At 43.1% G+C, this 20,440-nt stretch overlaps 2 long non-coding RNA genes across 7 annotated transcripts in view; both read left to right on the forward strand.

Annotated features, from left to right (window-relative positions):
* Positions 1-20,440, forward strand: part of LOC137861076 (uncharacterized) — a 103,922-nt gene that overhangs the window by 50,357 nt on the left and 33,125 nt on the right. The window lies entirely within an intron of this gene.
* Positions 7,957-11,570, forward strand: LOC137861087 (uncharacterized). Its single transcript, XR_011099369.1, has 3 exons — positions 7,957-10,115; positions 10,292-10,377; positions 11,083-11,570. It is a non-coding gene; the product is annotated as an uncharacterized lncRNA (long non-coding RNA).

The raw sequence follows: 20,440 nt of genomic DNA on the forward strand, positions 1-20,440 counted from the left end.
AGGAACTGGGAATCCAACTGCAGCCGTGGGAGCTCTCACAGGAGTTGTCCACGAATTTAAACCCCAGGTGATGTGAGATTGGCATTTGGATCCTCTGAAGTTGTGTGAATGATAAAGGTTTTTTCATTAGAAATCATGTCAACTGTCTTCATCTTCTTTGCTGCTTGACTTTATAGATATGAAAACTCTGCTCCAAAAATTCTTTAAAGAGCTGAATAGTTTGGTGTTTAACAGTAAAATAAAAATTATAATAATAAAAAAAATCCAGTTTCATGTCTATGATAACAGTAGTAGCTGATGTGCAAACTGCCCTGCTGCTGTGACATTGCTCTTCTGCTTTTGGTGGTCTTTGAGAAGATGCTTATAGTGAAGTGGTAACTTAACCAGTAATTCCAATGATCCGCATGCAGCTACCGCTGTTCCCACTGATTAAAGTTGGGGTTGTAGAGGCAAGTGCAACTGGAATTGTTTCTCAAGATTGCAAATAACGCGCTGATTTTTACACATCCTCTCAGACAAGACGGCTTGCCTGTTTGCTTTCATCTTCTAGCCAAATTCAGTTATAATAATTATAACTTGCCTATTTAAAACTCTTCTGCTGTTCAATTAGTTGCTATATTTTCCTCATAATTATTCTTAAAGCCCAACACTGTGATTTCTTGAACAGCTGTCATGCTTCAGTGCAGACTGGCCCCTTTTGCTTAGTGAAGAGTGTGAGTGAGACTTTTCTTTTTCATACATGCTTTTTATGGCAGCAATCACATACAAATTGCTTTAAGTTCTGTGGGGATAAAAGACAATACATAAATCTCTGGTTATGATTATTATGACTATGCTAACAAGAGCTGGCTGAGGAACAACGAACTCAATCTTGCAACAGCCTTTAAGGTTTTGAAATTCCCCATTGGAACAAGATCAAACCTTCCAGTGTCTGTGAAGCAGAGCTGTTGAGACATCCATTTTCATGTTCCCGAGGTCAGGTCTTTCTTTATTTAGGATTTTTCTCTGTGACTTCAGTTGAGACCTCAGAAACCTACCCTACCTAAATGCAAGGTATCTTCACTAAGACTTGCAATTTTGTTAACAGTCTATTGAATGAAAAAGGTTTAGCCAGAAGTGTTTTGATGGGCACTGACGTTTGTTTCCATATGAGGAGAAAATGACATCGTATATTCTTATGTTCTCCTTGGGTAAATATGAACTTACTGTATTTCTTCACTTTTAGTGCTTTTGAAACAGATTTAGTGTTTCTGAAACATCTCTAGTGGAGATGGTTAGTAAGCAGTTGATAAGAGTTTGCATTTTGGGTGTGTTCCTTACGACAGTTGGTACTGGGCCAGTCTGAAAGCTCTGCTCCCTTGGTTCTGTGCATCTTTCTTCAGTTGCTCATGTGACAGTTGCATATAGGACACATCTTCAGTTACCAGAGAAAGCAGCTCCTGTAGTGGTACGGAAAGAGCCACCAAATTATGGCGATATGCTAAATATGTTGTGTTGTAATGGAATTATTAGGTGACCTCTGGGATAGTGGCGAGTAGATAATTCTCCTGAAAATTGAAATTCCTCACTGCATCCCCTTAAAAAAAAAATAAAAATAATAATCAACCAATCAATAAAGCAATAGTGAAAGATGCCAAATGTTTTTTAATAATTGGAGCTTTCAAATGTTTTAAGAAAGCAAAGTGTCCGCACAACTGTTACGCTGTCTGCAGTGGGGACTTGAAGTGTGGTAAAAATACTGCCAGTGAGACTAGAAACATCAAGGAATGCAACTCAGTTAGTTTGTAGGATTTGCAGATCGACTCCCCCCCCTGGGGTAATCACTCATCAGCCAGAAATCAAGTGAACGCTGGTCCCTGAAATGCACTGTGAAAACAGCAACAAAAAGGAAAAATATATTAAACCAATCATTATAGGACAGAAAATAAACATGCAAATATATCATCACAGATTGAGAAGTAGTCAACTACAAGGACATGTTTTTTGTTGTTTTTTATAGTTCCCACTGAACTAAGAAGGAATTAAAAAGTTACTGATGTTGAAATGAAATTTCAGCTTTCAAAAGGATGTGATTAGAATATTTGTTTATCCCCCTACCTCCAACATGCTGCTTCTCTTGGGGATACAACTATTGCAATCATACCAACAATTTTAATTTACGTGGGAAATGCATCTTCATTTTGCCATGCTTATAATTGCTAGAGGGAGATGAGTCCCGTTGCTAACAAGTACCTTTATGGGAAGCTTCACTTGATGGATTAGGGGGGAAAACACTTTAGTGTGATCTGTAGGAAATTAAATACACCTTCACTGCCAACAGTGGTGTTATAGCCATGAGGTAAACTCTTACTGCTGTGTTCATATATATGATTTAAATCTTTGGAGTTGCTGATGCAAATGAAATGAGTGGGATTCTGTCAGCCTCCAATGTCTGTGATGAATTGGTAAGGTTAGAGGAAGGTATCACTAACAGTCATCTTAATTGTCTTAATTCTTCAAATGTTCCCATTAAAGAACTCTAAAACAAAACTTTCAAATCAGAAAAGCACTTGTTGGGAAAAGTCAAATGGAGAAAATAAACTTAGCTGACATGTCATCTTTCTATTTTACTTGATATTCTGTAGAACTAGTAATGAATAAGAATGCAGCTGGCTGCTTTTCTAAATTTTTTTCGTTACAAAATATGTATTCATTAAAAAAACAAAACATTTTCTATGAAAAATGATAAAAACAAAGGAATGATAGCTAGAATAAGTGAGGGAAGGAATATGAAGATTGAAATGAAGAACCAAAAAAAGTTTTTCTCAGGATTCTAGTTTGCTAAATTTTAGTTCGTGACATTTTCTTTGGGTTGGCATGGGAATGAATATAATAAAACATCTGTTATAAAATGTTACGATGTGGAAAAATATTCCTGGTCAGCAATAAATCACCACCCTGCAAGCACTACAGACCCTATGGGAAGTTGCCTGAGCTCTTCTCAGAACAGGGCCATATAAATTCAGGACTCTGCCTTCGTCTCTACTCATTTGCTGTAGTGTCAGACATAGTCCTGCATGGAAAGGTGTCTGCTGAGAGGAACGCTGCTGCTCCAGAGCTGTCTGACTGGGGTGCTGATTCTGGTCACTTCTTTGCAGTGTAGCTCCTCAGGCTATTTTGGTTTCTGGGGGAGTATCTGTGCTGCTTGCTGGTCCATCCTCACTGGTGATGGACCTGCTCTTGGTGTCCATTTCCATGCTCATAAACACAGGCAGTGAGCTGCTCTGGAGGGAAGCACTGTGCCAAGGTGCATCCCTTCCCACAGGGACCATCCCAGGGCATGGAGGCTCCGTGCCATGGCTGGAGCCCAGAGCAGATGGCCTGGTGGGATGGACTAATGGATATGTACACTGTTTTTATAAGTATACCGAAAGAGAGAATTTATTTGCAATTCTGTTTATTCTCTGTAGATCTTGGCAACCATTACATTTTTCCTTTATTTTTCCTTTTTTTTCCTTTATTTCATTTTTTTTTCCTTTTTTTTTTTTAATGGAAATTTTCGATGTTTTTGATCAACCTTGGCCTTTGCGTGCATTTTACTATAGGCTGGTCTCTGGCCTTGGCAAATACTTGTTCTCCAAAATCTGCCCTACTTCTGGATAGCAAGGGCCAGTGGCTATATTTCTCCAGTAGAAGCTCAGTTTCACAAAAAGCTGACATTAGTTAGTATGAGCCACTTGAACAAGCACAAACACACTCGGTCGTCTTTTTTAAAAAGTGTTGGTTGTTTCAAACGATTGTAGCTGTGGAATTTGTGCAAGGGCAGAGCCATAGAGTTCACAGCAGAGTTCTTGTTTTGAATCACACATTTCACAGGCACAGCCTCTTGCCTTCTGCTATTTACAGCAGGGATTTTGCTTGAAATGCAGTTGCAGAACTGTAAAAACTGTTCTGATCCAATTCATGCAGAAATTGAGGGAAAGTCTCCTCAATATCAATGCCTTTTGCATTTATCTGGTAGAGACCAAAAGAAAAAGCTTTAAGATCTGAATTTCAGTGCAGACAGTTCCCTGAGTGATTCATAGCAGGAACTTCCATGATGGTGTTTTACTTCTGTTTGATCCAAATCTATATTACCAATTTCTATTAGAAAATAATATAATTGTATCAGTAAATATTGTTCCACAGTGTGCTTGTGAGGGCATGTGAACACTGGGCTTAACACCAGAGAAATCTATATTGACATTTTCATGGTATTAGGATTTTTACATTTCATCTTGAGGTTTAGATCCACAGAATATGTAGGTGAAAGCTTTGGCAGAGTGTCTGGTTAGTGTATGCATCTGCATTTTGATTGCAAAGACGAGGAGTATTGGCCTAAGCAGGGTCTGGTCTTTGTCACTTGCTTTAAAGAACTGCAGAGCTTTACTCTGGCAATGATGCCTGATTCTTTTCCTTACACCTTGCTTGGGTTAATTATTTTGAGACTTTGGGATTTAAATTCTGTGCCAAACTCTAACCAGGTGAGGGCAGTGTCAGAGACCACCCATTTAACACAGCAAATATTGACTTTTTTATGTTCAAGGTGCCTTTTCCTATCAGCTGCGCTCAATTGAGCATCATAATTTTGGTAGTGTCAGGAACATCAGAGTGAAATCTAACTTCTCTGTTTTTTCTTTTTCAGTCTTTAAAAAAAGATATCTGCAATTGGTGGTGGGGATTCTCTGACTTAATCTTCCTGTTCTTGAGTGGCCTCCTGCACCACAAGTTCTTTCCATGGAGAAAGAGACGGATTTGCTGATGTTGCTAAGTGACATCTAGGAGCCTCTCTCTTGGTCGAGAACAAACAGTTATGCCCTGGGAAACTGGCTGGATCGGGAGGACGGAAACTTTCCGAGTGTGTTAGACTTCCTTTGGGGAACTGAAGTCTGGTGAATTTAGTGGCCAGATCTGCAAGTCTTCAAGCTGAAATCCAGATCATCTCAGTACTGGATAGGCAACAATTTCCCCTGTCCATGCCGCATTACGTGGCACGCACACTTACCCGTGCCCCACACAAGCTATGGGGTTGATGCAGAAGCTATCGACGAGCTGTTATGGTGTGTGCTGCTCCATCCTGCATCCCTAGGTTGTGGCCTGCTCTGGAGGTGACAGCAGGGAGATGTAGGAACAGCCTTCGAGGCTGCTGAAAAGGGAAGGGAATGGACTGTGAGAAGGGTGAGGGATGATGGGCTTAGATGATGTGTGTGGGGGTGACTTAAGTTTGATGTTAAGAAACCTTTCCAGCGGCTGGGTCTAGCAAAGCAAATAGACTGGGGGAGCTGTGACAGCTCTGCCAGGGAAGATTTTTAAGCAACAGTGGTTTAGGCATGGCTCGTTCAGCTTCTGAGCAAACGTATGAGCAAAGTGAGGACTTGGCAGCCTTCAAGAGGTGGTACCTCAGCCTTTGTTTTTCCCAAACCAAAAGTCCTTATAGAAACTCAGTGAGACTGGGGAGATGCTGTCCTGCATCAAGGTGTGTGATCAGTTAATTGCTCAGATCATACAAGATGGGACGAGGCTGTCCTGCTAAATGCAAGAGGCAGGAGATACTTCCTAGGATGTTTCCAACATGCTGCATCCTATCCAAGTCCAACCTGTGCCTTCTGTGGCAAACAGGAGATTTGCAACGCCCTGTTATATGGATGCAAAAGGTTATTTGGGGCCCTGTTTTGGATTGTTCTAGTCTTGCAGCTTTCATGTCTGTAGGTTGTCGTTGGCTTTTGCTGTGCACATAAAAGCATTACACTGTTCCCTGCTCAAGAACAAGCTTGTGCTTTCTCTCTAAAGTTCATGAATTTAATTCTGTTCTTTCCTGTTGATGTTGGCAAGTATCTATCAGAGGGAGCACTCTGTATGTTTTCATTGTGGCCATCTGTCCTGGTATTAGCAAAATGATTGCATAATCCAAACAACAGAATCCTTTGAGAGAGGAGGAGAAAGAAAGATACACACAAGTCATGTGGCTGACATGCACCACAGTGATCCAAATAATTATGGAATCAGAAATAATAATAATGTATTTACTCATTGGAAAACTGCTCGCTCTTCTAAGGAACAATTAAAAACACAATATACAATAAAAGCACCCAACCGTAATACAAACGAGTGCCTCAGGCTCCAGAGCACTTATAAAAACAAAGTCATCTTGGTGCCTCTCTAAACCAAGAAACATAATTAAAACACCCTACTTGACGGGGAGATGAGCCACTCTTTTCTCACAGGAGTGACTTTCACATTGTTTGCCTCTCAGCCAAGCACAGGAGAGAGCAGGGAGCTGCTCCAACCCTGTGCTGGGAGGAGGTCAGGGTGGTGGGCAGCTCCTCGGCCCTGGAATTGCTGCGCTGTGTCGAAGCAGCATCTGTAGGTGCTGGTTTTAAGTGGCCTTTGCTTGCAGTGGCACAGATGGGAAATTTGGTTTATTTGTCATGACTATTGAGCTGATGAGTCATGCATATTGCTTGAAAGAAGGTAAAGTTTTAACGTGATGAGGAGTCTCGGCAAGCATTGAATCTCATCGACCTGTTGGGAAAGGACGCAGAGACCTGAAAGCACAAATCAGGCTGTTCAGGGAAAAACTAGCTTAAAGCACAAACTGCAGCCATCCTCTGTTCTGTCGTGATGAGAAATAGACCATGCAAGTTATGTCATGAATATTCTCAGGTTGCTTTACTTCCTCACTTCAGCCTAATTTGCACAAGCAAGCATTCTCATTTCTGAGATTGTCCTCGGGCTGGAGCAGGGTACAGCCATGCATGGTTTTGTGGCACTCTGGAAATTAAAACAGGTTTATGAGTTTGAATGGGACAAACACCTGGCAGTGATGGCTGTGACACATTTTTCATGGTGAGAAAGAGCTGGATTCTCATGGTTTTATGGTGAAGAATGCAAAAAGTGCAGGTTTGTTTTAGAAGAATCCCGACTGCAGCTCAGTGGCTCCGTGCGAGTTGTCCTAGAGAGAGGCAAGCTCACTTCTGACAGCTTGGCCAAAAAAAATTGTCTTGAAGTTGGGTGATTTCACACTGACTAATATTTTCACATGAACGATAATAATCTTTTATGGTTTATAAATGAAATTTTGATGACATTCTCTCTGTTTTTGATCAACTGCAAAGGTGATATAATATTCAAGTTTTTGAGAAATTTAAAAACTTTCATACGGCACGTATCCTTTTCTTCAACTCTTTTTAAGCTCTGTTTAAGATTTTATCCCATAATCAGTTATTTTAGTGCCAAAATATTTAGTTATGATACTTATAACAAAGATAATTTATTGTCTTTGGTAGCAAGTGTTTTTCTTTTTCTTTTTTCTTTTTCTTTTTTCATTTTTTTTTTCAAATTGTTTGTCTAATTCTGTTTCTTTTAACTCTGTAGTGAATTGGAGGAGATCAGTCTATTGTCAAAGGCAGAGACAGAGAGGGCAGCTATGATAACTGCCTTCTTTGATGTTCGTGTTCCACACTCCAAAAAGAGCACACAAAGACTATACCTTTGCACTTTCAGTAATTTACAATAACCAACATAAGGTTTGGTATGCTGGCCAGCAAAATGTAATTTATTTTATTCGCTTGGAGAAAGACTCTCAGCATCTGATGTGTTATGGTTACTGGATAAGAGGATCAGTGGTTGGTGTGATTTATACGTACCCCACTAACACTTTGCCATTTTTTTCCCGTATATGGGAACTGTGAGGATAAAGAGGGAAGATTTGAAAACTAAAGAATATACTTTTGATCTCCAGGGAAACGTGCTTTCAGATAAAAGACTCTTTGCTGCCCCTTTACCAACACAAGTGAGACTGGCAAAAAGGGCTCCTCCCAAAGAAGATGGATGGATCCGATGGCAGTAAACATTTAGTCTTCAGATGATATGTTGTGCTAGCTTTGGTTCCCTGTGAAACGGCAGGGCAACATGCTCTTTCTTTTCCTTTCTAGGTAGAGCTGGTGCTCAAGACAGAAGTCAGCTCTTGCTGTGAGCACAGTGCTGGTGCGAGGGACCCGGCGGGGAGCCAACAGCCCCCACGCTGCCCCGAGATCGGTGTGGGTGGACAGGACGAGCTCCATGGGACAATGGCTGGGTAGCTATTTGCTCTCTGCTTATTTTTCTTTTTGAAGTAGGGAAGTAGAGATGGGGGCAGGAACTGTGGTGGGTTTTCTGCACCAGACCTCTTCCGTCTGGTTCAGAGATGGTTTGTCTGCACTGACTTCTTGTAAGCCTCGAGGTTCTGTACTGCACAGCCCTTACTGTTGTAATGGCGAGAGCAATCTCAGTGATAAGGAGCCTTTGTGGAAAAATAGAAGAGCTCAGTTTCTTCATCTTTTTGGCCATAAAGGCAAGGCAAAATTTCAGCTGTCAGTTGAGTCAGTTAAAATTTCTACAGAGCACACTGGGAGCTGTACCAATGGAGCGCATTCAGTGGTCTGCAACCAGATAAATAATCTCTCAAGTCTGTCCAGCTTGACCTTGGATAACTGGAGATCAAAAAGAGATCCACAAAGAGCTGTTAACACTGCACAAGTTTTATTCTCTGAAGTTCTGGAAGTCCTTGTACAAACAAAATTGAGCTACAGCGGAGCAGATTTCAATAAGGAAGAGCTTGTCATAGGGGTTGTGCCTGGAGCAGGGCTCCACAGCTCTACACAGCACGCTTTATTAACTACCTAGAGAGCAAAGCCAAGCCTTCTGACTTAATGAATGGCTGGTGCCACGGAAGGGCGGCGTGTGTCAGCGCAGGGAGGAATGCTGCTGAGAGCACGGCGTGTGTGAAGGCTTGCTCTTCTGCCTCTCCCTTCTCTGCACATCATAGTCACTAGGGGCAGAAATGTGTATTATCGTTTTTGTTATTGAAGAAATCAACCCAGGCTCTGACTTGAGGCAAATCTTGCACAGGAGACAGGACTGTCTTGTCTTTACTTACGTTTACAGATCCAAGAGGATCCCTGAGGACAAGAGCAGGTTGGGGGCGCACGGTGGGAGACTTGTGCAGTGGTTCCTTGCCTTGAGCGTGGCATTGCGCTGTGCTGGATGCAAATCCAGAGCTTGCTCAGGATAAAGGGAGCTTACAGCATGTCCTGCCCCTAAAACAAGAGCACCACCCTGCTCTCTTATCTCACCCTACATGCACAGGATCAAAGCTTGCTCTTAAATGTAGGGCTGCAGTACAGCTCTTGCCACTGACACTTCTCCTTTTGCTGTTCCACTCTGGCATTTTCACCTGAATAGCTGAGAGAGAGACAATCAGTATTTTAAAAGCCTACATTTTTCTTCCCATTGAAGTAAGCTTGGAAATAGACTTGCTTTTTAGGTGTACCCTTACGGGTACAGTCATACGAGGGAACCTCTCCTGTGTTGTGACAATTCCTTTGGTTATCTGGACTGCCATTTTGGCTTTATTTGCACAGCCCACACTTATTACTGGTTTTCAGTAACAAATATGGGAAGAGGCGTGCGGTCCCTTGATGTTAATGATGAGGTAATGCCTTTTACAGTAATCATTTTCTCTGTATCAGCTTGGGCTGGGGGGCGAGCCTTTACCCTGAGCAAATGAGTAAATGATAAGCAAATTTCATGGAACACCCCTGCAGCCAAAACCTCTCCGACTTGCTTCTGTAGAATTTACCCTGTCAGGCCCAGTTTAGCATGTGCTGAAGTGATGGTTGCAACATTTGGTTGCTGACCTTGTCTCAGAAGCTGACTGTGAGCTTTAGAGCAATCTGTTTTACACCCCTTGAAAGCCAAGTGGCTACAGGACGATTTTAACGTTTTTCTTACATTTCTGAATGTGGATGAAAGCCTACAATTTTGACCTCACTATCTACGAGAGAATTAAGGATATGAAGGCATAGCACAATGCCTACAAGTATTTAATTTCATATTTTTATAACGTGGTCTCTTGTCTTTTTGGGGAAATGGAATTTATGTGGGACTTTTTTCAATATTAGAGATTGACAACGTGGTATTTTACAGATCACTGGAGTAATAGCCCTGTTCCCTTTTTAGGTCTTTGAGCACTGAAATAGTTGGTGTGGATACTTATTACAGAAGCAGAACTGGACAGTAGTTCATGCGTTATTGCTTCGAGCTCTTTGCCAGCTCAGGTAGATGTTACTGCATAGGTTATATCTGACTCACATTTTGAAGGTTACTTTCACATCCTATGAGCACCAGAGACCTTTCCTCTCATCTGTTTGTTTTATAAAAGGCTTTAAAAAAACTCTCAGGAACTCCAGAGTTGAAATGAGTTAACTTTTATTCTTTCTTTTCTTTCCCTAAGGAATCCGCCTCTTGTAGACATTTAAAACAAACAAAAAGCTGATGGAAATAGATAATAAACCTGGTGCCAGACTGAATAAAAACAAGGTAGTATTACACAATGAATCTTGTTTATTAGTCAGAGATCTGTCAATAGCTTGAAAAAAAAAGAGGGGGGGGGGCGGGAATTATGGATGAATGATGTCATGTTCCCTCCTTGGACATACCACAGAATAACCAACTGGCATTAAACTCAATCTACAAACCCAACAACAGCCTTTCAACCTGCAGGCCATGCACTTCGAATCCAGCATGCTGTCTCTTTTCTGGCACTCATTTTAATGTCAGTAAGTGCTCTGCTGCCATCAGCAGAGAGCAAGGTGAAGGGAGGGACAAGCCTTTCAGTGGCAAGACCGTGCTGCTGCCTTCAGTTCCACCACCTCTGGTGTGTTGGCCCCTGGAAGGTGAGCTCTTCTGATGGGCTGAGAATTGCACAAGCTAGTCACTGGCCGCTGTTTTTGTGGATCTTGCCAGAGCCACTTGACACAACTGCTAAACAGCACATCCTGAAGTTAAATCTGTGCATCCAGGTGACAGGGGGCAGAAGAGTTACTTGGGTTTTCTGCTGTAGTTATACTTGGGCACTCTTAGCACAGATTAAATGGGTAGTAGCACAAACGAGTGCTTGGGACTGAATCATTTCTGTTCTGAGATAACTATCAAATAACTATGAACTATCAAAAAGAAAAAATGCCAGTATGACTTAATCTGTACTTTTTTAAAAAACAAACAAACAAAAAAAAAAACTGACAGAGCTCTGTGTCTGTAGCAAAACACCCAGTAAATATCTGGAAGCATCACACATCAGCAGTCTAGGAAACGTATTACAACCTGCAGAAGAAAAAATGTATGACTCTGTATCAGTGAAGACGGTATATCTTACACATCAGTGAGACCTGGTCATGTGCAGAGGTGCTGGTTATAGACTGCTTTGGTTTGCAGTCAGAGGCTGTCTGTTTTGAATATAAATATGAGAACTGTGGAGCATTCCCACAAGCGTATTTTTGAGAGGAAATGACATGGGTGGTGTGTATTGAAAACAAAAACTTGAGCATCTTTTGAAATGTTTACAGGTTTATTTATCTAAAGGGAAACAGAATACATCAGGAAATATCTTAGCTCTTCCCTGTCCTTTTATACTTATTAAAAGAGAAGGAATAGTAATAAGAAGAAGATCTGACATGCAGATATTAAAAATCATAAGCACTCATTAAAGCGTTTGGAGCATTTTTAACCATCTCTGAATGTTTTCCTGGTGGAGTGCCTGATGTGCTGACTCCGTCCCTCCCATGCAGCGGTGCTGTGAACGCTTTGGGTTTCATCACCCCAGAGCCCACAGCAGCACCACCTCAGTGCTCTGAGCACCCTGTGTGTGGCAGTGCTGGTGTGGGACCTCCAGGCACACGCACAGCTCGTCCTTCTTCCTCACAGTCCTTACGAGGGCCAGCAGCTTCTGCTCCTGGGTCCCATTTTGGTCTGGATCCATGTTCTCTCCACATCTGGACCCATTTGTTGCTTGTACGCAGCTGTGCTGTGATACCCACACCAAAAAGAGCAGAGGGGCTCACCCTATGGGTGCCCCATGGAGTTGACAAGAGCTGGGACAGGGTTGCAGGGATTTTTCTTTTTTCCACTCCTGTTAAGGAGATGCGGCTCTGAACTTGCAGCCACTTGAAACTGGCTCTAAATTGCAGGGTACTTGGTAGGCTAGCAGACGTTGCCCTTAGGTTCTCAGTGGTCTCTGTGCATTGCTGTTGATCGATGGCAGCAAATGGGACCAGCTTTGTTCTTGCAGGATACTGGAGGGATTGTGAATAGGACCCCAAGTCCACATCCCCAGATGCTGCTCAGCCTGCCCAGAGTCAGGAGCAGGGCTGCAGAGCAGCCAGAAATAGGCTTTTACCTTAGCCAAGGGGAATGGTCCGTAATGCTAGTAGTGTCATAGTGGTAGCAAAAGAGCTGTGTCCCCAGTGTCTGCATTAATTAACTGTCTGGAAGCCCTGCTGGCTGCTGCTGGGGAAGGACAGGAGGCACTGGGGGGGTGCAGCTGCTGCGAGGGCAAGGAGCGCCCATCAGAAGCAGGGACTGCAGTGGGATGGGCAGCAGATCTGGTGCTCAGGTGTTACCCCATGGGTTTCTGTTCTTATTCATTCCCTATTGCTCCCTATCTGAGACCTTGGAAAGATTCAGTCTTGCAGGATCACATTTTTGTGCTTGTAACGGCTGGGGCAAGTACTCACTTGTGTTCTCTTGTAGCACTGCGTTTTCTCTGCCCGTCATTGCTGGCTATCCGAATTATTGCTTCTTCCAGTAGCCAGCCTCAGCCCTGCCCAGCATTTCTTCGTGAGTTATGGCAGGTGAAGAGCCAAACATGTAGCAGTTACGTGTTTAAAAGCTACTGAAATATGGTATCAGTATGGAGGGGAGAACTGTCCACCACTTAAATAGTCTCTTGTCTTTTTAATTCTCCTGTCAGGGGGAATGATTGGTGTGCTTTACACTGGAAGCAAAGAGCTCTAGCGTGGCTGAAAGCCACGACCTCTCTAGCCATCCATTTTTCAAAGGCCACCTTCCCTTTCCCTAATGTCTTTGGCATTATGGAGTTCTGCAGTGCTCTACTTGGATGTTTTTCATGCAGTTACTTACACACATGCTTAAATGATTTAATGAAACGTATACAACGTTTTATTGAGGCAATCTCTGATTTATTGATTACCTACACTGTGCTTGGTAGGATATAAACATGGGGGAGAGCTGCTCTCTGTCCCTGGCGAGCTGTAAGCTGCTTTAGCAGAACACAGCAGACTGAAACGTAGCCTGCAAAAGCTGGAGCTTTGCAAAGCAACAAAATAAAAGATGACAAGCCCCGCTACACTTTGATCTGAAGATCTAATAGAACTTGAAGGATGGAAAATGGAACATGTCCAGCAGCCAGAGCCAGCTTTTGTTTCCTGGGGCAGGTGTGAGCAGGAGGATCGGTATTGCCTCTCCTGGCTGCTCCACGGGTGCTCGTGTCCCTTTACTTACAAATTGCATAAAGAAAGCTTCAGTATGTGTTCCGTGGATATGTTCTTAGTTCGCAGGAAATACAGGCCATTTTAAGCTTTGGTAAAAGACATTAAAACTATTGCATCGAGGTGCTTTTGCTGCAAGTGAAAGCAGGTTCGCAGGCAGCTATGAGGTCTCAGCTGGTCCCCAGTGGTTTCTGATTTATGAATCTGAACTCTGGCCCTCATCTACAGCTCTGCTGGGATCTGCCTCTGCTTAAGGGATTTGCCAGCATAGCTGTACTAACAAAACGGGCCTTGTGTAGACTGGTCTTTTACAGAAGAAAAAGTGCCTTTGCTAATGCAGTTTACCAGATTTGCTGAGCGAAATAAGCCAGAGCAGCAAAAGAAGTTTGAAACTCTGTGCTCTTGGGCTTTGGCTGCCAGGGTAATGTCAGTTGTATGTAATCAGCTTAACTATACCAGTGAGGGCTGGTGCTGGACAGTTAGCCTTATTTTCCTTTAGATTCTTTTAAATGTCCCGTTTGTCATTGAACCTGTGAATAAAAGTGTTAGAGATGGGGGCATGCAGAGTGTGTGCGCCACGGTCCTGCCATCAACAGCGTTTCAGCAAAATAAGCATCCTTCTGTAGTGATTTTGCTACCGGTGAGTAACTCCATTGATTTCAAGGGTATCTCTAACAAAGCGATATCTTCACCAGGTGAAGATATCGCTTTGTTAGAGAAAAAAAAAAAGTGGGCTAACATAGCAAGAAACAGAGTTTAGGGCTCAGGTTTGGCTACATTTAAGGCAAATACCCTCCCTGTACGTGCATGCAAGGAATGCTGTGGTATAATGTGACTTGTCCATCATACATGTATGTGCTGATGACAGGTCAGGGTGCTTAGTCAAAAGCTTGTAAGAAGGTTTAAGAACAGAAACCTCTATTCTTTAAGATCTGTGAGCTTAGGTCATAGAAATTTAGTCAAATAATCGTTACATACAACTTACTGCAGAGCACGTGCTAACTAGGGATCTCTTTCTCAGATTAATTATTGCTCCGATTCTGATTCCCCTGCCTTCATTACCAGTCTGAATGCTGCAGAATCACTCAAAGATGTTGCATATGCAACAATGCAAACAACTTGCCTACAGCACATAATGGATTAGGAAAAAAGACTGTCTGCCCAGGTACAGCTCCAGTTGCTCCTCCAGTTGCCATGAGGATGGAGCAGCATATCCCAGCCTTTTCAGAAACCTGTCATATTCTTGTCTTATAAGGCTACATGAATTTTACACAGGAAGGTAAAATCTGTCTTTGCTCATACCCAGGTGGCTTTTGCTCACCTTCGGAAGAAGCTGTGTGAGTTTAGAGAAGTGAGAGCTGAGCACGCCCAAGGAAGGTCCAGCTTTGCAGGGTGTAGGATCCCTTCTGAAGGCAACCCTCAGAACCGCGCTCTAGGAGCTCTCCAATTAGATGCTGTTGATGTATTTACAGCTTGGAAAACGTTTGGAAAAGCTTCTCTCAAATTCTAAATACTGGTGTAGGTTCAGGTGGAAAGGGGTGGCAAGAGCCTGGCATCAGACCGTGCTCTGCCTTTAGCTCTACTGAATGCAAAGTAATTCCTGCCGTGGTGAATTATGTTTTATGTGTTTAAAATATAAACATGGAGAGATATTTATGACTGCATAATATATGTGTAGTATAGATTTACTAACTTAATAGACTAAGATGGAGCACTTATAATAGGGCTGATTTATTTTATTGCTATCATTAACCTTCATATGGAGTTTAAATCTAGTTTGAAAGATGTGGCAACCTGAGTCTGAAGAACACAGAATACATTTCCATGCACTCTGTTCTTCCCTGCTTTAGCACATGTGCTTGTGCTGACTCGAGGCTGTTGCCTTGTGTCCTATTGCTTGCTGACTAACTTAAGAGACTAATGGCCTCCTTGCTACAACCTCCTTTCAGGTAGTTGTAGAGTGTGTTGAGGTCTACCCTCAGTCTATTCTCTAGACTTTGAGCCCCAGTTTCCTCAGCTGCTCCTCTTATACCTTGTTTTCTAGTTCCTTTACCAGCGTTGTTGCTCTGTTCTGAATGCATTCCAGCAACTCAATTTTTCTTGCAGTGAGAGGCCCAAAACTGAATGAAATACTATTCTGGGTAAATAGGCAGAGGAACGTCCACTCCACAGGGAAAACGTGGCTGCAGAATTTACTAACTAAGCTTTTTAATAACTTCCTCCATAGCACATCAATGGTGAGACTGCATTCAAGGAATTTCCCATATAGAAGGGGAAAAAATGCTCTAACAGTCTGTAATGAGATAAAGGTTTTGTCCTGCTTCTGGCACCACTCCGTAAAAAGGGTGATGAACCAGAAGTTCATGGATTCTGTAGGCCACTAGAAAATCAGCAGATGGAGCTTTTTCAGCCTCCTGATTTTATAGGGGCCTCTGAAATCAGGAGGCTGGAAAAGCTCCGTCTGCTGAGGCAGTGCCTTGGGCAGAATACCCTTATGATCAAAGTAACTCTAAATAAAATTGGAGTAATTTTGCCACACTCTTATTTTAGTTGAAATGGGCTGGAATGGTTGGTGCCTGCTCATTCAAGACAGCTGTGCGGTATGAGAGTGAAGGCTGAAATCACTAAATTGGTGGGAGGTTGGGGCTTTGCACAGGGCTTAAGCAAGTATCATTTGCTCCATCAAAAATATTTCATTTTAGCTTGATTTGGCAGCTGTACAATAAGTTGGATTTTTTTGTCAATATGCTGGAAGCTGCCTCCCCCACATGCCATCGTGGTCCACAGAGGCAATGAAGACTGTATTCCTCTCTTTAACTCTCTCTTTCTCTTTTCTTTCCACGTATGTTTTCAGTTAAGTAGTGGTCTGGCTTTCAGGCAGCTGAACTGAAGGGTTCCCCATGCTGGTTAAATAAAAAGTTCTTTCATAGTCGTAGGATAAAAGGGAAGGGCTGGGAAGAAGTGGGTCGCGTCCAGGGAGGCACAGACGCTGGAACCCCCATCCCTCAAAGACTCACACTGAGCTTCCCAGCTGAGTGGGGCAGTATGTGGAGCTCTGTTTGTCATTTGTTTGATGTCCTCTTTATTTCCTGTTTGTTAAGCGATCTGAAAGTAAAACAGCCAGCCAAGCAAACAAGAAAAAAAGAAAAAATCCTTTCAGAATTGTAAACGGGGTCCAGCTGTGTAAGCTGGGCTGCGCAGACGCTGACAGAGGCTGCCAAGGGACCCGTGTGTCTCGCATCCTTCGCTCCGCGGGTGCCCAGCCCTTGCAGAGTGCCACCCTCTTCTTCTGAGTGCCTGGATGCTTGGGAGCATCCCCAGTGAGGGACGGAGTCACCCCTGGCACAGCCCGTTCAGCCTCAGAGTGTATCCGGACCAATAGTGCTGGTGCTAAGGCCAGGTAGCAGAAGCACACAATGGGAAGGTCACCTCAATCGTCTGCACGAGTATCACGTGGGTGGTCAAAGGAAAAGGGCTTACGGAAAAGATTAGTTCTGGAGGATAAATGACCTGCAAGGGCATGAGCTGACAGTATGACTTGCGGTTGGGTGTGTAATAACCATAATAAATAGCACAGCGTGGGTCTGTAGTGGCGAAAAGAAGAATCCCTGATGCTGCAGGAATACAGGTTGTGCAGGGTGCTGTCCTGGGAGCATCTGCTTTGCTTGGGAGGAGAGAAAAAAATAGGGAGAGAAATCTATGCCCACTGCTGCGATCAACATAGAAGTTGGGCTACATAAAAATAGGTATCTGCAGACCACAGGTGGGTAAATAACTGCCCACCTCAACACTAAGATAAAGGTGATAATACTCAAAGATAAATAGAAGTTATTTTCTGAAGCCTGAGTGTATTGACAACGCTTTGCTTTTTTTACAAGAGACTAAATAGTACTGGGTGAAGGGGGAAAATATCTCAGCATGTTTGAACATTTATTTTTTTCAAGAAAACAGTAGGAAAAATATTCAGTGAATTAATCTTAGCAAAACTTTATGAAGGTCAGCATGGGTGAGAAAAAGGTATGTTTTTCCTTCTGAAAGAGAAATGTCACCCTGACACCTACCATTCATAATCTCCTAAATACTTGATTGCTGTGTCTACAGACAGAGGGTTTGAAAACATAGAATCATTTCTGTGTTCTGTTACCAATCTGTTCAGTGACTTCTGTAAAGTCACTTATTCCTTTGCTTCACCTTTGCCATCTGCAGGAGATTTTCTGGAGGAAAACACTATTTAAGAGCAATTCTCTTCATTTACTTGCAGAAGGTGTTCTGGGCAGCAGACAGCCACTTTTCTCTTCCTGACCTGCTCCTCGGCTCGGGGCAGAGCACGCAGGAAGGAGCTCAGGCAGGTCCTAAAGTGAAACACAAAACATCCCGTCCCTGTAAGGAACAATTTAACAATTTCCTGGCCTATGCCAGGTGGGCAGGTGGGAGCTGCTGCCCGTGTCACCTACAGCCCTTGGCTGTGTGTAAATGCTGTGGTACTGAGGATCCCAGTGGCAGCACATGAGTAGGCCATCATATTGGCAAACTGGAAGGAGAACACAACCACAGAACATTTCAGGACAAGCTTAGTTATGTCCTTCCTGCTCTTCCCAGCTCGGCTCTTGCCCCTCCCCACATCTATGCTGGTGGGGAAGGAAAATGTGTCCTATTGAAGCTTACTTTCTGGTCTGAAACATAAATATTTACATGGCGCTCAGTTGTGAGAAGCTGCGAGCTTCTCATGCAAGATGGGAAAAAAGAATGTTTTTAAGAGCGAGAGAGGTGCAGCAGTTAGTGACTGGATAAATACTGAGCACTGTAGGTGAAAGGGTGGTGACAGATTATTCTTTGCTCCAAAGAGCACGTGAAATGGTATATGACAGTGAGTGCAAAAGCTGTTGAACTGTATCAAAAAAACAAGATCTGAGAAAAAAGGTCCTGAGCTCATTGCAAGACTGAAGTGTATGTGGACTGTTTACAAGACTTAAGTGTGGGGGACTATTGAAAGTAAAGGGTAAGATATTTCTAAGATAACGCATGTCTAAAGCCCCATACCAGTCAGATGACAACTTCCTAATGATAATCAATCAGTCCTCTTGGCCTTGAGCATCAGCTCCGAAATGCTCGTTGCACAAGATCAGAGCCAGGACTCAGTTCTCTTCCACGCCTCTCCTGCTCTCTGCAGCCAGTGGCATCTCCAGTCTGTCCTTTTGCAATTCAAGGCACCGAACGTGTTTGTAGTATTGGCTTTCAGATCAAGTTGCACCAGAAGATGCCCACCATTCTAGGTGGTTTTCAGAAAGCCCCTGCAGCCACCCCTGCCTGCTGCTGCCTCCTTGTTTCACTGTCACTGCTGGCAATTCCCATAATAACACTGTTTTTGACCCTTATCTGCTGCCTGTGCTCCTTTTCCTAATCTCAGGCCTGCTTGCTTTTGGATTGCAAGCCAGGCGTCTCTGTGTCATTTTGCACCAATGCTTTTTCCACCTCAGCTGCCTGGCCTCCCTCTGCTTTGTCCCCAGGATCTTCTCTCTGCTGACAGGGCTGTATCTGTTGCAGACCAAGCTTCAAGTTTCCTTGTTCTTCCTTCCTTTCTCTCCTTCACTCCATCTTTTTAACTTGTTCTCTTGCCAGCTAATCTTTCCCCACCTTTCCTCTACCTTCCAGCTGATGCTTCTCCCATAGGCCATCCTTCTTTTCCACCCATCTTTTCTATTAGTCTTACAATAATAGCTGATACCAGCTATGGTTTTAGAGGTATCAGATATGGTTTTCTAACATCACAACACAGTTATTTAAAAACAAGCAAGCAAAAAAACAAACAACAACAACAAAACAGAGAAAACCTGTATTTACTGGGCTCTCTACAGAGAAAGCTCACTCCGTAGTTAGGGAAATGTTAACGCTTTGGCTTTCTGAAAGCTTAGTTCTCTTTGAAGCAGGGATATAAAGTACTAGGTGTTTGTTCTCCCAAGAAGCTTTATAAAAAATAGATTATAGGGCATGTTCCCTTCGTATCTAGCTAGAAATGTCCATCTTACCTATGCACAGCCAGGCAGAAATAGTCACATAGGGTGCTGGTGTGAAGCATAGATGGCATGGAAAGTTGATCCATGTGTGGTGAGTCTGACAAACCACTGACTGCTGTAAGCAGTAGGCTTTTGGAGATCACAGAGGGCTGGTGGGTTTTGGTTTAATGCAGCCTGATTAGGCAATTGCACCCTGCAGCTTTCTCTGCATTTAACTCTGCCAGAAAATAGCTGTTGCCACGTGAGGATTTTGTAGGCTCCCTCATAGGTCTTATGCTTGTATAGATGGGCTGGCTGCAGGCAGACCTGCATGAACAAAACACTCAATAGAAGAAACTCATGCAGTGCCCTCGGACCAGGTCTGAGCACCCATCATGTGCAGGCCCAGACCAGTGTGGTAACTGGTTAAGACACGGAGACTCACCCCCTGTGAGCCCGTTCCCTCTCCTTAGTTCCCATAGGGAGCTCAGGTAATGGCACCATGGGGTTACACTTGTTTCACTGCACCAGAAGTTTTCTTTCAGTTTAAAAATGTGCAATTAACTGTTTCATTTTGTTCATGCAGCCTCATTATTAGGAAGTCCGTGAGCTTGTTTTTTTTTGCTTTTGTTTGTTTGATTGTTTAAGGCAGACACTGTATCTGTCTGCAGTCTCAACTCTCACACCTTTTTCTCAGAATCCTTCAAAATAGGGCAGCTCTACCACTGTGTTTGGGGTCTTCCTTGCCATTCTCCCCTGCTTCATTTTTTATTTAAAATATTTAAACTAATTCCGGGAAGTTCAGATGAGATGAAAGCTTTCAGCTCTAATATTCTAGATGCAAATCCTATTAAATTCCAAGCCCTACACCAAGCAATGCTGAACACTGGGAATAAAGCTGAAATTAAGACAATCAATCACTCTCAAGTCAGTCTAGCAATCCATACAGACACACTCTGTGTGGTCTCATCGCATTCATATTAATGGACAAATATGCCTCTTGCATCATATTCCATACATTACTGTGTAATTAGAAGCTTATTGGAAGCAGTAGGCAGTGTGCCAATATTTGTGGTGTTCAGAAATCACTCAGGACTCTGGTAT

The sequence above is a fragment of the Anas acuta genome, chromosome 9, assembly GCF_963932015.1.
Source record: "Anas acuta chromosome 9, bAnaAcu1.1, whole genome shotgun sequence".
Lineage (NCBI taxonomy): Eukaryota > Metazoa > Chordata > Aves > Anseriformes > Anatidae > Anas > Anas acuta.